Source organism: Hylobates moloch, unplaced genomic scaffold, assembly GCF_009828535.3.
Source record: "Hylobates moloch isolate HMO894 unplaced genomic scaffold, HMol_V3 SCAFFOLD_11, whole genome shotgun sequence".
Lineage (NCBI taxonomy): Eukaryota > Metazoa > Chordata > Mammalia > Primates > Hylobatidae > Hylobates > Hylobates moloch.
The window spans coordinates 17,586,018-17,602,651 of NW_026652286.1; the positions used below are offsets into that span (position 1 = coordinate 17,586,018).

Sequence of the window (16,634 nt, forward strand, 5' to 3'; positions counted from 1 at the left end):
CCCAAATTCATATACTGAAACTCTGATCCCCAGTGTGATGGCAATTGGAGGTCGGTTCTTTGGAAGGTAATTAGTTTATGAGGGTGGGGCCTTCATATATGGGATTAATGTAATCATAAGAAGAGACAAGAGAGACATGATCTGTCTCTCTACCATGTGAGGATACAACAGGGAGGGGCATCCATCTGCAAACCAAGAAGAGGGCCCTTTGCAGGAACCAAACTGGCAAGCACCTTGACTGTGGGCTTTTCAGTCTTCAACTGCAAGGAATAAATTTCTGTTGTTTAAGTCACCGAGTGTGTAGTTCTTTGTTATAGGAGCCTGAACTGACTATGGCTCTATGGAGAGAAGAGCCTGAAGACAGCTATGGCTTTAGGCCAAAGTCAAGCCTTGTGGCTTAGCAGGTGGGTCACTGGGAATATAAATATGCCAATCTCACCCTTCATTCACCCTCTAGTCTTTTGCTGATGTCTACATTGGCTAAACAACAGGAAGCCACAGGATAAAAAAGCCTGTCTATAAAGTTCACATAATTCGATCTATCTGAGCACAGACTGAGCTGCAAAAAGGTGGAGAAAGCCTCTGGGAAGGGGAGTAACTGAAAGATTCCAACACAGGACAGATTGTGAACTCAATGGAGAGTGAGCTAATAGTTGGATTTAAGGGGGGAAATGACTCTTTGCTTGCAAGAAATGCAGGGCTAGTGGTAGAGATTTGGGATGCAAGTTAGAGAATGTTTAATATGAAAAAAGAATTTATATCAGGTACAGTGCAAGCATTTTCTTATGTTCCCTCATTTGTTCTTCCCAGTAACTATGTAAAAAAACAAACAAACAAACAATTAGCATTCTGAGAGATTTGCTAGACCAGGGTCTCAAACTGGCAGTTCAGAGACTGAGTTTTTATGTTTTATTTGGCCTACGTGATGCCTTAAAAATCAGATTTCCCATAACAAATCCAGGTTTCTGGTTTCTCTGGAAAAATCAGATGGTGTGGCAGTAGCAAGTTTGCATTCTTGCAAGCTAGTCTGGGTGGTAACTTTCGTCTTTAGACTGGATATGAACATGGATACAATACCCATCACTCCCTGTTGTAGAATTGTATCATACCTTCCAGATTAATTCTGTTACATTACCTGCCAAGCATTTTAATTTTCAACCCTGATCTACTGCCTCTTATTTTTCAGGTTAATAAATTAAGTAATAGAGAAATTGGATGACTTGTTCAAAATTTCACAGCTAGTTAATGCCAAAACTTGCATTAGAATTTAGGTCTTAGGCCTCTGCATCAAGTAATGTGTTAAAACTAAGAGTGGATAACTATAAATTTCACAGTAATCAAGGCAGTGTGGTGCTGGCATAAAAACAAACACATACATCATCAGAACAAAATAGAGACTGGAAATAAAACCACATATATAGAGTCAACTGATTTTCAATAAATGTGCCAAGTTAATTCAATGAGTAAAATCTTCTCCACAAATGGTGCTTGAGCAACTGGGCTAAAATAAACATTTGCCCCTATGTCTTATTATATATGTAAATTAATTCAAGGTGGATCAAGATGGAGCCTCATTCAAGATGGAGCCTAAATGTAAAAGCTAAAACTATAAAACTTCTGGAAGAAAACATGGGAGCATATCTTTGTGACCTCAGACAAAGCAAAAATCTGCAGGAGAGGACACAAAAGACACTAACTGTAAAATAAAACAAGTATTTAAAAGAATGGATGCACATAAGATAGTGTGGAGAAGGTCCAGAGTGCTTAGTACTGAGTACTGGGGTTGTAAGAAACCAGAGGCATTTAAGAAGAAGGAGCAAGAGAGGAATAAAAGGTGTTGGCAGAAATATTGTAAGTGGCTAGGATATTCTGAATCTTTCCCAAGGTTCTAATATCAACCTACTTAATTTGGGTCTATAAAGTTTATTTAGAAGTTTCCTAAAAGCCTCTTCTCTTACTAGACTTTGCTAAACTAATGATTTAAATTGCTGAAGGTGTTTCCTTTTGAAAATTTGAGCCCTCTCCCAGGTGTTGTTTAATTCTCTGTGCATGGCATGCTCTGAAGCCTACTGTGTTTGCTCCCTAGTCTGAGTCAGAGCCAGGTTTCAGGCCTTGACCATCAGGCTCTGTTAAGGCAATAGCTCCACACAGTGTTGGTTTAAAACAACCCTATGTTTATGATGTAGTGGACTCTGGACTCAAAAACACCCATAGTCCTTTCTGCTGACTGGATCAGTTTGTGAGGTGCAAAAACAAACAAACAAACAAAAAACAAAAGACAAAAAAACAGATGAGTACTTAGTTAAATGAGATTATTTTTCATTTTCCCTCGCCACTTGAAAACTAGGTCTTTTCAGCTGCAGAAGGAGATGTTTGGTTTCCTAATGGTGAAAGTTTCCTCTCTTTCTCCCTAAAATATTCATTTTATCACATTATTGTATTTTTGGTTCCTTTGCAGCAGTCATTTATTGTTCTATGTTATATACAAAGTTAAGAGGAGAGTTCTTTTGGATTGTGCTGCTTTGCTTCTGAAAACGTATAGTAATGAAACTTCTTCATTATTTCTTCTCCTGTTATTTCCAGAATATACTGGTATTTTTCAATAGAACAAATCTACCATTTCCACTTATCAGTCATCTTCTGTTTTCTTAAAATAGTCTCTTGTTCTGATCCTACGTTTGCTCTCTTCTGTTCTTTAGATGTTATCATTTCTGTGTTTATTATACCCTGAAGATATTTTCTGTGTCTTTTATGCCCTGGAGATTAATAGACATTTGAAATTGGGTGTCAAGATGATGACCACCATGTAATCTCCTTTTCAAATTCATTTCCTTTATGAATTGCTTTTTTTTTTAAAGATGGAAACTTAACTTCATCCCTTGAAGAAACTGGAACAGCCAAATGGGAGTTTAGCTTCTAGGATACAAAGCATGCAGAAACACAGAACACAGAATATCATGCTTGGCAAAGCTCTCCACACAGCCTCATGCACAGCTCACATGGTGTCTTCACAATATGGCTCTAAGCTATGTTCATGTGAAATATGGCTTCTAATGAAGAACTTCAAAGGTGTAAAACCAGCTGTATGCTGTCAACCTAGTCACGTTGTGTGACAGTTTGAAGAAAATATGAACTGTATAAGCAAGAACTATGGACCCAACACAGTGGTATTTCAATATCAGAACTTTCTGTGGAGTAGGCTTTTGTGTGTGTTGAGGCTCCTGCCTTCTATTTTAGCCCTCTTGTAGTGCTGCTATTGCTATAGTCATTTGAGGTCCTAGAATAGTTTAGGATGCCATAGAAAAGGCAGAGGACAGCTAGGAAGATTTTGTGTGCTGAATTTGCAAACAAAAAGAAATCAGCTAACAAATATAGCTGTAACCTGCCCTTAGAACTTCTCTAAGCCTTATCCTCCCTCATCAGAATCTGGCCTGTTTTTCCAAGACACATTTTTGCTGTTCCCTAGTTTTAATAGGGTAATACAATTGACTCCTTTTTAAAAATTAATTTTTAAACATCAAAGCACAAAGAGCAAATCACAGACTATTTGGAAAACATTATGATTAATAAGCAAAAAATCTTGTCAACGAATTTTCAGCAAGTGCCAGGTTGTATAATTCTGGGCATTTTAGGCACAGTTTGTCATTTTCTCATGACAGCTACTGTGAGGTTTGGTATTATAGCTGTTTTACAGATGGGGCTGGGAAAATTAAATTTGATGGGGCAGGGAAAATGCGAACACAATCTGCCAGTGGTCAAATGCAGAGCTGGCACTGGAAGCAAGTCTCTTGGACCCTGAAGCACATGTTCTTACTGCTCTGGTTGGGCCTCCTTATGGCTTGTTGGTCCAAGATTAAGGGAACATATCCTGACCTGAGCTTGGTTCTATGTTGAGGACTAAGGACAGCTACATAGATGGAGCTAACTTTCTAGGAGTTACAGCAAGTATACATCTTACTTTTCCTGAGCAGGGATAATAACATGATCAAGGTAAAGTTCTGTAAGATGATTTTGCCACCATTATGCAGGATGGACTCAGAGAAGGGTGACTAGTGGCAGTGACCCTGGCTGGGAGGTCATTGTTGTGATCCAAGTGTGACTCTCCCAGGATCCCAGCTAAGAATCTTATCACCTTATATGGTTTTCAATTTTTGTTTAGAGGTCACTGCAGTTTTCACAAGGTATTTTTGGGCTGAGACATACCATTTTGGATTTGCCTTTAGTTCCAATGTCTTTTCTTCCTAATATGTTTTTTGGCCTCAGGGTGATGGCAGGTGAAATACAGTCCCTTAGCCACTCTTTTCTTTTAATCCCCTGATCCCAGTCATCCTTTAAGCTTGTTCAGTTCACTAATTAGGACACAAGGGGTTCCTTTTTAGCATAGGCTGAGGCCCCAAGTCTTCAGCCTGATAAGCCCTGTATAGTTGAGGGTGGAGGTGTTTGAGAAGAGGTAAAGGAGGTTATTTCTATTCTGGCTAAGTATTTATCCTGCCTTGGAAACTGTAAAACAACTCAGTTCCTTTCATTGAAGGTTTGGGCCTCCAGGAACCTCTCTGCCATCCCCAAGCACTCCTTCTGGCATTGCTGTACAGTATCAACCCAGATGCCTCTGGGATTTCAGAGCTGCAGCAGGCTGGCAGTATCACCTCCTTGTTTCTCTCCTTCCCAGGCTGTAATTTGGGCGCCCCATTTACCTGCAGAGAACAGTGGTTTGCATGTCAGCTGTCAGCCTGAAGCTATACTTTTTCTACCTGATTCTATTGGTGCTCATTAATTACTATTCTTTTTAGCCAAGTATTATGTGAAAACATGAAAATATTGCAGAGAACCAGCCAAGTCTTAACAAAATATCTAAGAGTTGCAGATTCCATATAGCTGTTTCCTAGCCTTGCATTGGTTAGAGCCCACCAGCCCAAATGTCTGCATCTCAGAGGAAACTTCAGTGTGAAGTTGAAAGTGTCTTACAAGATTGATAAATTCTGAAGGTCAAATCAGACTGTGCAATCCCCTCTTTGCTCTTTATGGCCTTCCTTTTCTACCACCATAACTGCAAATGTTTTTTTAAGGTGCAATTACATATACTAAGATTAAGAAAAGGGAACTTTGAAGAGGAAAACAGTATCCCTTTGAAGAACAATTTAGGAAAGCAAAGTGCAGCCATTATTTTTTCCTGCAGTTGGTGTTTATGAGCTGAGGAAAATTACAAGCCTTTCTTCTTTGCAAGTAGCTTCCTCCTTTGCCTTCATGGATGAATTGCCTTCCCACATCACTGCCCTCGGGCATCATTATAGGGCTAGTGTAGAGACAAATAATAATGCCCAATAATTTATCAAATCTTGGATACTGAAAAATTTCCATATTTAACAATTCCTTGCCTACTACATTAAGAAATAAGACAGTGGGGTTAGCTCCCTCTAGAGGTGATCACTTGCAAATGTTGTTGAACAACGGGATGAGCTGGTAATTGGAAGTTTCCCAAATTGGAGCATCTGAAGGAAGAGTTCTCATCCCTGGCTCCTTTGGGGGATCCCATGGTGATGTCTGGTGGGCATTAATTCAGAAAATGAGTCAGCAGTGAGAAGGATATATAAGCTAAGAGAAATGTAAGATGATGTGCACAGTCAGCCCATTGCAATGCTTAAGGATGAAAAGAATACCACTCATTTCCCATTAGATTCTAGGGTCAGATTTCCCCTCCTGTGTCAATGCCTCCAGATGCATAGTTCACCCCAGGGATAGGAATTAAGTGGAAACTTTTGGGGAACATTTAGTTTCCTTGAGTCTTCAGGATGATGGGCTTTCGTCCTTGGGTTTAGAGCTTGATTACAATGTATGTTTATTCTACCATGTGGTCTAGATGTGGAAAAGCAGACACAGAACAGATGAACACTTTAATACATAAGGCTGTCCAACTTGACAAAGGCAGCTGTATTCCTTTTAGTCCTAAAAAGAGAGGTTCAAATCTCCAACACACCCAATTTAATCTGCCCAAGCAATCTTAATGACCTCCCTAATTTCCATCAACGCTCTAGGTCTGTTCTCCTCTAAATAGACATTTTTGAGAAGACCAGTTAAGTGAGAACATTAAGGGGGGTAGAATTTTTGAAAAGAAAACCTTGAGGATCTGGCCCCAGGACTGGAAAGTGAGCTAAGTAACCAAGTGATGTAGCCTATTAGGCACTTTCGCTGTTTCTTGTTTTCAAGAACTACTCATGCATGCTTATTCAGAAGAGTAGGCACTTGGGTCTTGGTGTCACTGTCATGTAATCCTTACGGAAGTTTCCCTTGTTACGTGCTTGAGAATATGATTTGACTTCTTATTAGTGATGGAACTTCACTGGGGTTGGGTTATAAACAGAAAGTCCCCTTGACCAGGTAGCCCATTTGGTCTGCATCTGGCCTCCAAGAGTCCTAACCCAGGGTCAGATTATAGTTACCTCCCTGATGACTGACCCTGTAGTTGGCCTCCGATAGGGACAGTAAATAGTTTTCATCATATTTTTTGGCTTTGATTGGAAGTAGCTGCCTGGGATAGTATTGAAAGTAAAATTATGAAGCTGTGTCTAGGCTCAGAGAGAGTTAATTCCATAGTTGATATGAAATGACTATCATAGACATAGGTGAGGGTAGTGAGAACATAGATGCCAAGCATTTGCCATGCTAGGACAACTTGTGTGTCTTTGAAGTGACTCCTTGTACACACTATACCTAGTTCCATATCCATATTATTCATTCTATTTATTCCCTAAATTTCCTGGGAACTACCCTTAAGTAATATTAATAGCTGTCACCTACATAGTGCTTATTGTGTATTGGATGCTAATCTAAGCATTTATATATACTTACTCTCACAACAACCATGTGAAATTCTTTTTATTACCTTTATTTTAAAGGTAAGGAAACTGAGTCACAGAAAGTTTAAAAAAATTGCCTGGGGTCACAACTAGTAAGTGGAAGACTGAGAATTTTGACGTAGGCAGTCTGGATGTAGGGTCCCTGCATGCAACAGCTGGGGTATTCTGCCTCTGTAATTAGTATGATGGGTATTCTAATCTCTCCAAGAGCTCTGTCCCCTCACATACCTCAAAGGCCAGCCTCTTTTACCTCCCATACCTCCCTCTCTTTTCTTTTCAGAAAGAAGCACAAAGATACAAACTATAAGCCCTCTCAGTAATTGTTTTCATTTTTTTCCTATTAGAATTCCATTATCACTATTTTCTAAGGCTAATGTTGTTCTAAGACTAAAGCACATAATAATAGGTTTATAAATTATGTGAGGGTGAAGAGGAAATATTCTAAGAAGGATGGATTCAGAATCTTGAGTAGGGTGAGAAGAAGAAATGAAGAGTAGGATGAAATAGTAGCATCAAGGCAACATAATTGGGGGAAGTAGTAGAATATTAACATTTCTAGAATTGGAAATTTTAGGTTCTGAAATTAATTAATTCAACGATTAAGTATTTTGTGTCTACTATGTGTCAGGCACAGAGCTGAGCACTGGAAATAAAAAGGAGATTAAGGAAGAGCTGCTTTGTCTAAGCACTTTACATTTATGACAGATAAATAAATATGTAGGCAAACAAATCTTATGAGTTAGACTCCTAGCCCTGGCCCACTCTGATCCTGGGAGGAAGAGTGACTTTTCAATTTGAATCTGCATTGAATGTGGCTTAGCCCCCTCTAGGATCTTCTTGGTGTCTGTCCACCAGGAAAGAATACATTCTGATCTGCTGTCTGGGCCATGAATAGATTTACTGGGGTAGGCTCTGCCCTTGTAGAGTAGGCTGTGATTTCTCAGTAAGACTGATGTAATAGGTGACTTTTTGGGTGCAGTATTAATACCATTTTGTGCCACACACATACGTGTTCCAATCTAACTTCGAATAGTAACAATACCAATATTTTGGTAACCATATGTACATGTCGTCCTTACTTTCAATTCTATCTGAATTCACAGAGGGTCATTTACCTCAACAGTTCATGTAATGCTCCTGTGGCTTTAGTGAACTTCAGTGGTTCCTTGAGTCCTCCATTATTACAAATGGGCTGAAGAGATTATCCAGCTCTGGCCCAGAAATATCCTCACTGCCAAGGTGCCAGGAGTAATAGTTGTGATTCATGGACTAATTGGCAGTCACTATCAGCATTGCCAGAAATTCATCTGGAATGTTTTGTAAAACTTAAAGAAACATTTCTAGTGCGTGTTTCACTGTTTTTAGTAGCTTGTCAACACCTTGGAAACTGAGGTTCTAGCTGACGAAACTCTGAGGGTGAGCATGCACTGAATTAGGTAACACCCAGAGAATGAATGCCAGGATATTTCTCGTGGAGGACGGGAGGGCTGCCATGGCTTTTCCCAATGACCTGGCTTCTCTTTGTAAGCTCACTTGTCATACAAAAGACATTTTGGGCATCATACCCACTAAGAAGTTCTCCACACTTTCCTTTTGTCATTCTACAGAGCTCTGTGATATGGTCTTGATGGCACAGTATCATCACCATGTGTTTCCTTGTCTGTTACCAGAGGGTTAACTCCTAGAGGGAAGGAGTTCTGACATAGTCACCTTTGTGTTAGCTTGCAAGACATAATTTTAGACAAGAAGAAAGGAAAGGTGCAAATATGCTAAGTGAGTTTGAAGCATCCTCAACCAGGCTAGAACAGGGTATCCAAAGGAGATAGCCAGAACTTTCAAAAATAGACTTTCAAAGACAGAAGACAGACCCTCTGGGCAGGTATGTCAGAGGGAATCAGAATCTCATTCATTTTGTTCTCCAATTCTGGTCCTGACACTCAGCATGTTAAGTATAAAATTTCAGAATAAAAAGACTATGGCCAGTATGAACAAGTTAAAGACCCTGAGTGGTTATTAACTACCCCAGTTCGAGCAGTATTCATGGCAGTGATGAAGCCAGATGACTAAATGTACCAAATAACCTTCAAGATTCCTACATGAAGGTTTGGATATGGGAGCATGACTGTGGGATGCTAGAAACTTGAAAAAGCTTTGGGGGAGGGGTTTGGGTGACAGACTGTAGAGAAGAGATGAAAACCTTAAGGTTTCTTAGCATTAAGAAAACAGCACTGGGTAACAATTCGGTAGTGACTCCAAGACATATAGAGATAGATTCTGTGGGGCTGCAGTTTGAATCCATGGTGTGTACATGGCTTGATCTTACTCTGTACGCAATTCTCAATATTCACCCTTAAGAAGGTTTAAATAAAGCAGTTTCCCAGCTAAATTTATAACATGTATACATTATTGACAAAGCCAAAGAAGGGAATGGAAAGATGTGATAGATGGAATTTGATTTTGTGTGGAGTAGTTGAAATGAATAGTTTGTCTGAGTAACTAGGGAAGGAACACACTTTGGCTCAATCCTGGGCTAACTGTGACCCAGGCAGATAGTAAATGTTTAATATAGGTGCTAAGAGGGACTGCATTATCATGAAGACTTTTAACCAAAAAACATCACCCAAAATGAAAATGGAAAAATAAATAGACAATGAAAAACTGTAAAAATGGAAAAATAAAATTCCACCCAGAAGATTGTTTTAACATACAAATGGCAAAACGTTTTAGACATTAATATTTTTAACAGTCATCAAAAGCTGCTTATGATAGAAAAAATACCATAGGTTTATTAAAACTTCACATCTTGAGAGTTATTTTCCCCAAACCAACTAATAATCTTAACCCCAAAGTCTAATTATTAGGAAGTTGAGCCCTCATTCCCAATTTTACCCACCTATGTCCTTGAATAGCCATCATTTTGGGGGGTGTATGTTGTTAAGGCCTTTCTTCATTCCCCTGACAATTCCCCCTCATCACTTTCTTGGCCTGTTCCCCAGAAGTAGTCAGCATTTATTAAATGTGTACAATGTTTAAGCCCATGCTAAGGACTTATATTCATTAGCTGCCTAGTCCTTATGTTGTACGATTGTTAACACGTTTCATAGGAAATTGCTGCTCAGAGAGGCTAAGATTGCACTCAAGGAGACAAAATTACCAAGGAGATGCTGATATGAGTTCAAACCTAAATCTATTTGATGCAGAATTTTCACTCCTAAACTCCAAATTGCACGACTCCCATGTCTGACCTTATGCCAGCACTCAGCCTGGTTACTTTATCCACTGCTCTCCATCTGACCATTACTAGATTCTGGGTTCCTTGACGAGCCTTTGATTTATTCACCTACAGAGCTCCCTGGCTCCCAGAAAATACTCAGCATTTGTTGAGGGAATGAAGAAATGAGTGAATAAAAAGAAAATGAGGTCTTCTATATGGAGGCAAAGGGTTGAATTTCAGGTTGGATTTCTAAACATTTAGAAATCCCACAAACTCCTTGTTATATCTAGAATCCCAGCATGATACCTGCTATGTAGTTCACTCTGATTTTTGCTAGTACAAATAACGCTGTTGTGAAACCTTATACATGTTTTCTGGTATATTAGTGCAAAAATGCTCTTGGGAATATACGTAGAATAAAATTTCTGAGCTAGTTTTTTCAAGTTCACTAAGTAATAACATTGTTTTTTTTTTTTTTAAAAAAAAAAGGTTTTCTACAGATTTACACTCCCATCAGCAGTGAGAAGAGCGAGAATTCCTGTTATGCAGTCTTAGTTTGTCTTCCCCCAAGTGCAGATCCAGAGAAAAGAATTTGGGTACAAATAGGTTTTTCTGGAGGGTGAACTCAGAAAGCACTGCGGACAGCAGAGCTAAAGAAGAGAGGAAAGTCCATACAAGTTATAGGAAAAGTTATATGGATGATTAATACTATGTATAGCCAATTGAGGCTCATTCTCTCTGGGGATCCTTTAAGGAAGCTGGCATGTTTAATCACCATATCCTATCCCTTGTTGGATGAGAATTGTTTCTGTAAGCCTGCACGTGAATACTGATGGCAGGAGACATCTAGGGTGAGCCAAAGAAGATGGCCAGGCACTGGTAGTGTCCGCTACACTGAGCATCCTGGCCAATGATTGACATTATAAGAGTCTTTACATCTTGCCAATCTGTTGGGTATAAAATGATATCTCAATGTGGCTTTAATTTCCATTTCTCTGTATACTAACGGAGTTAACATCTCTGGATATATTTGTTGGCTATTTGCGTTTCATGTGAAATGCCTATTCTTGTCTTTTACCTACTTTTTATTAGGTTATTGTTGGCTTTTTCTTATTTATCTGTAAGGATTTCTTTATATATTCTGGATATGTAGTACAGACTGGCTAACTGTTCATCAAACCTATTCCTCTTCCCTTCTGGGCATGAAACTAGACTGTTTCCATCCTCCTTTGCAGCTAGGTGAGGTTTTGTGACTAGCTTCTGATAATGGAATGTGAGAAGAAGTGAGGCATGCCAACTTTCAGGCCTGTCCAAGAAAAGCCTCCTCTGTGATCTGCTACCCTTTCTCTTCTCCCATCTGATAGTTAGCTACTATAGATTAGGGAGATCTTGGAAGCCAAGTGTTAAAAATAGCAGAGCCTCTGCAACCCGGAGTATTACTGAGTTAAGGGAAGCCTTCCCAAGCAGAGACTGGAATTTGCATGAGCAAGAAATTAGTTGCTTTCATGTTATGCTACTGAGATTTTAAGATTTATCAGTTAAAGTTGTAGAAATCTCTTAATAGAGGATATTGATCTTTTATAAATTACATGCCACACAAGTATCTTAAATTGAAATAAGTAGCTTATGTGTGTGGCAAAAATGGCCTTATTAATATATTCCCAAGAAGTCATCTTACCTACCCAGTCAAGGACAAAACTGGAAAATCACAGGCCTAATCTTGTGCCTATATAGGGGCAGGGCCTACTCTAATATACCTATTCATGACCCAGACAGCAGATCAAAATGCATGTTTCTTCCAGGCAGTCAGATGCCAAGAAGATCCTAAAAGGGGCTAAGCCACATACAGTACAGTTCCAAATCAAACATTTACTTCCCTCCTAGAGAAAGTGCAGGTAGGCAGAGAGAGGCCGGGACCAGGAGTCTAACTCTGATGGAGGTCCATCTTGTTAGAACATGAAACATAGAAAGGAGGCCCTCTTCCCATGAACCAAAGATCTTGCAAGGCTGCCACCCTGCTGGGTATCACGGTGATTGTGGAGATTATGCTTGGCCATGGAGCTAGTGGAAGTTGGACTTCTCATTTTAAGGAATCTTTGATTAACTCTTTTTTTTTTTTTTTTTTTTTGAGACGGAGTCTGGCTCTGTCACCCAGGCTGGAGTGCGGTGGCGCCATCTCGGCTCACTGCAAGCTCTGCCTCCCGGGTTCACGCCATTCTCCTGCCTCAGCCTCTCCGAGTAGCTGGGACTACAGGTGCCCGCCACCACGCCCGGCTAATTTTTTGTATGTTTTTAGTAGAGACGGGGTTTCACCGTGGTCTCGATCTCCTGACCTCGTGATTGATTAACTCTTTATTATCCTTCACACAGGGAAATCTCCTGTAATGGGTTGCAATGCAGGGTTGGATGTTTGGAACATAGAAGAAGGAGATGAGGCCTGAAGGACAGGAGAAGGTCATGCTTAGTGAATAGTACAGTGAAGAGAATTATCTGGAGATACCAAGTACCTTTACATTAATGAATTTTTAGGGGGATCTGAGATTATATCATGATCTTAATTTAGTTGAGTCCTCCCTAAATAATTCCTCCTGGGGTTCCGTAAACCAGTTTAGGATCAACATGGAAAGGAAAATAAAAACCTATTATTTTTGAAAACAGGGTATTATTAAACTAAGGTCATTAATGACAGTAGTAATTAAGATTATAGGCCTTGAAGTCATGTATAACTGCATCCAAATCCCAGTTTTGTCACTTCTTGGTTATTTAACCTTGGAAAAGTTACTTAATTTCTCTCAGCCTCAGTTTCCACACCTGTAAAATGAGAATAACATACTATATACATCATACAATTTGTGGTAAGAATCAAATGAGGTTTAAAAAGTTCAACACACTTAGCACAACATCTTATCTAGACATGGTAGGAATTCAATAAATGGTGACAACTATTGTTATCAGTCCCAGGTCAGCTCAAATGAGATAATATATGTGAAACGTAATTTGTAAACTGAAGTAATCTGGCTCAGTGTTCCTGGAATAATTTGCTTCTACCTCTATAAAAGCATTGTTCGCTTTCTCACAGTACTGTTGTCAAGTTGACTTTGCTTTACCAGCCAGTGGGGCCTGGGACTTCGATTCAGACTGTGGTTCAAGGGGAAAGAGCAGGTCTAAGTAGGGTGCTCCTGTGGGACAGAGACCACCAAGATCATTGAGAACATCTGGGGGAAAAGAGTAGAGAATGGTAAAAATAGACACTAGAGCCAATGAGACTGTATAAGTGATTGCATTCTAGCCTGTAAAGATATCTTTTGATGCCTTCAATATAAAGAGCTTAGAGCCCTAATTTTGGCCATGGACAGAAAGGAAACGCTCGTGGGCATTAAGCCCAGCTGAAAGCGATTACATGTCTTTATCTACTTGTTTTTCTCTAAAATCACCCCCTCACATGTAGATGTCCTACATCCAGCACATGTCCTGAACTGGGGACATCTTTATAAATATTATTCTTTATTCCATCTCCAGCATCTAGCCCATTGACATGGAAATGGTGAGTCAGTGCATGCTAATTGGATACATTAGTGTAAACATATAAGAGGAGTTGTATTCACTTTGGTTGGACCCCTTGTTTTTTATCTACTCCTAAAGCAGCCCTGAATTGTCAGAGGAGAGGCAACAGAGAAAAGCAAAGGGCCATAGAAATCTACTGCTTTAGCAGTCACATGACCAAGGATTAGGTGCATGCCATAGTGAGAAAAAGAGCTGTTCTAAAATAGAATTGGCTACCACACAAGAGAGTGAGCTCCAGCTAGAGAGGAGAGGGAGTAGAGGTGTGGTGGGCACCGAGCAGAAGTTGCATGGCCATCTGATGGCAGCGTGGTACAGGGATGCCTGCACTGGTTGGACCATATTATCACCCCTACACACAACTATATCAGAATCTCCTGTGGATGGGATTCTTAAAAACAAACAAACAAACTCATTCCTAGGCGCTTTTCCCAAAAATTCTGATTTAGTAGATCTGAATTTGGATCCAGAAATCTGTGAGTTATAATTAACATACTTTAAGAGCACCCATTCAAGTGCAAAGTTTGATGAATTTTGACAAATGTATATACCCATATACTCACTGAAATCAAGATGTACAATATTTATATAACTCCAAAAACTTCCTTGGAAGTTACAAAAATGTCGTTGTAGTCAGTTGTTCCCCTCTCAGGTCCAGACCACCACTGGTATGCTTTTTGTCATTGTAAATTAGTTTTTGTGGCTCTAGAATATGATCTATGGAATCTACAGTGTGAACTCTTTGTGTCTGGCTTCTTTCCTTAAGCATAATGATTTTGAGATTCATCTGTGTTCCCAGGTATACAAGTTGTTTATTCTTTTTATTTATGTGTAATATTCTGTTGTCTGTATATCTTACAGTTTGTTTACCCATTTACTTGTTGGTGGGTATATGGGTGGATGGGTGGTTTTAAATTTTTGACTATTATGAATAAGGCTGCTATGGACATTTATATACAAGTATTTGTGTGGACATTTTCATTTTACTTGGATAAACACCTAGGGCTGAAATTGTCCCACTGTATGGTATCTATTTAACTTCATACGAAATTGCCAAATTGTTTTCCAAAGTCATTGTGCCAGTTTAAAGTTCCCACAAGCAGTGTGTGAAAATTCCAGTTGCTCCACATTTTTGCTGATACTCGACCTTGTTGGTCTTTTTGAATTTTAGCCATTCGATGAAGTGTGTAGTGGAATCTCATTGTAGTTTGAATTTTTGTTTTCTTTATGGCTAATGATGCTGAATATATTTTTGTGCCATTATTGGCCATTTGTATATCTTTTTTTGTGATATGTCTGTTCAATTTTTTGCCCATTTTATTAACTTGTCTTCTTGTTATTGAGATTTTTTTTTTTTTTCCTGAGACAGAGTCTTGCTCTGTTGCCCAGGCAGAATGCAGTGGTGCGATCTCGGCTCACTGTAACTTCTGCCTCCTGGGTTCAAGCAACTCTCCTGCCTCAGCCTCCTGAGTAGCTGGGATTACAGGCACGCACCATCATGCCCAGCTAATTTTTGTATTTTTGGTAGAGATGGGGTTTCACCATGTTGGCCAGACTGGTCTCAAACTCCTGACCTTGTGATCCGCCTGCCTCGGCCTCCCAAAGTGCTGGGATTACAGGCGTGAGCCACCACACCCGGTCAGTTATTGAGTTTTTAAAGTTCTTTATATATTCTGGATACAAATCTTTTGTGAGATACATGTACTATTAATGTTTTATCCCAGTCAGTATTTGCCTTTTAAATTTTCTTAATACTTTCTGTTATGGGATGAATCGTGTCATCCCTCCAAAATTCCTGTGTTGAAGCCCTGACTCCCAGGACTTTAGAATGTGACCATATTTGGAGATAGGACCTTTAAAAAAGTGCTTAAGTTAAAATGAGGCCATAAGGTAGGCGCTAATTCCATCGGATTGATGACTCATGAAAAGAAGAATGTGAACACACAGGCATTCATGTTCACAGAGGAAAGACCATGTGAGGACATACTGAGAAGGATCCATTTGCAAGCCAGAGAGAGGTCTCAGGAGAAACCAGCCTGCTAATACCTTGTTCTTGGACTTCTAACCTCCAGAACTGTGAGAAAATGAATTTTTGTTGCTTAAGTCACCCAGTCTATAATATCTTGTTATGGCAGCCCTAGCAAACTAATATAATGTCTTTCAAAGAGTAAATATTTTTAATTTGGTGAAACTTAATATATCCCTTTTTTTTCTTTACCATACATGCACAGATCTGTTTCTTGGCTCTCTGGTCTGGTCCATTGAGCTATACCCAGGTGTCTGTTTTTAATGATCTCCCTAGGTTATTATAATCCATAGCCAAGTTTTGAAACTGCTGGGATGTCACAAGGTCAAGAGATCGAGACCATCCTGGCCAACATGGTGAAACCCCATCTCTACTAAAAATACAAAAGTTAGCTGGACATGGTGGCACAAGCCTGTAGTCCCAGCTACTCAGGAGGCTGAGGCAGGAGAATAGCTTGAACCTGGGAGGTGGTGGTTGCAGTGAGCTGAGATCACACCACTGTATTCCAGTCTGGTGACAGAGTGAGACTCTGAAAAAAAAAAAAAAAAAAAGCTAACTCTTTAATTCTATGAGAGTTCTTTCAACAAGTAACCACCTCTATGAATCAACACTAGAAAGCAGAGAATAATAAAATAGATAATCTCCAAGAATACTAGAGTACTTGTATTCTCCCTTAGCACCTGAAGTCATCCAGAACTCAAAACAAGTATGGATTAAAAGAAATTACCATGAAAAGAAATGTTGCCTAATTGTTGAAAGTCCCAGAAGCATATGTTAAATGGCATTAGCACTCATTCATAAGCATCTGTTAAATCATGTTATGTCGATACAAGCTAAACTGGGTGTTACTTCGACATAGAAAGATATTCCTTCATTTAATGTAAGAGGAGGAACAAAAAGTGTCCTGGGGATGGAGTCAGATGAACTGATAAACACTGTGCTAATGGATAAATCCTAGCACAGTGTTTACCACTGAGTG

General features: G+C 39.5%; 1 long non-coding RNA gene across 1 annotated transcript in view; it reads left to right on the forward strand.

Annotated features, from left to right (window-relative positions):
- The window catches only part of LOC131384534 (uncharacterized), a 107,387-nt gene extending 91,777 nt beyond the window's left edge, over window positions 1-15,610 (forward strand). The window contains exon 3 of the long non-coding RNA XR_009215464.1: window positions 15,593-15,610. This is a non-coding gene — a long non-coding RNA (uncharacterized LOC131384534). The remainder of the gene's footprint in view (window positions 1-15,592) is intronic.
- Window positions 15,611-16,634: the final 1,024 nt, after the last annotated feature.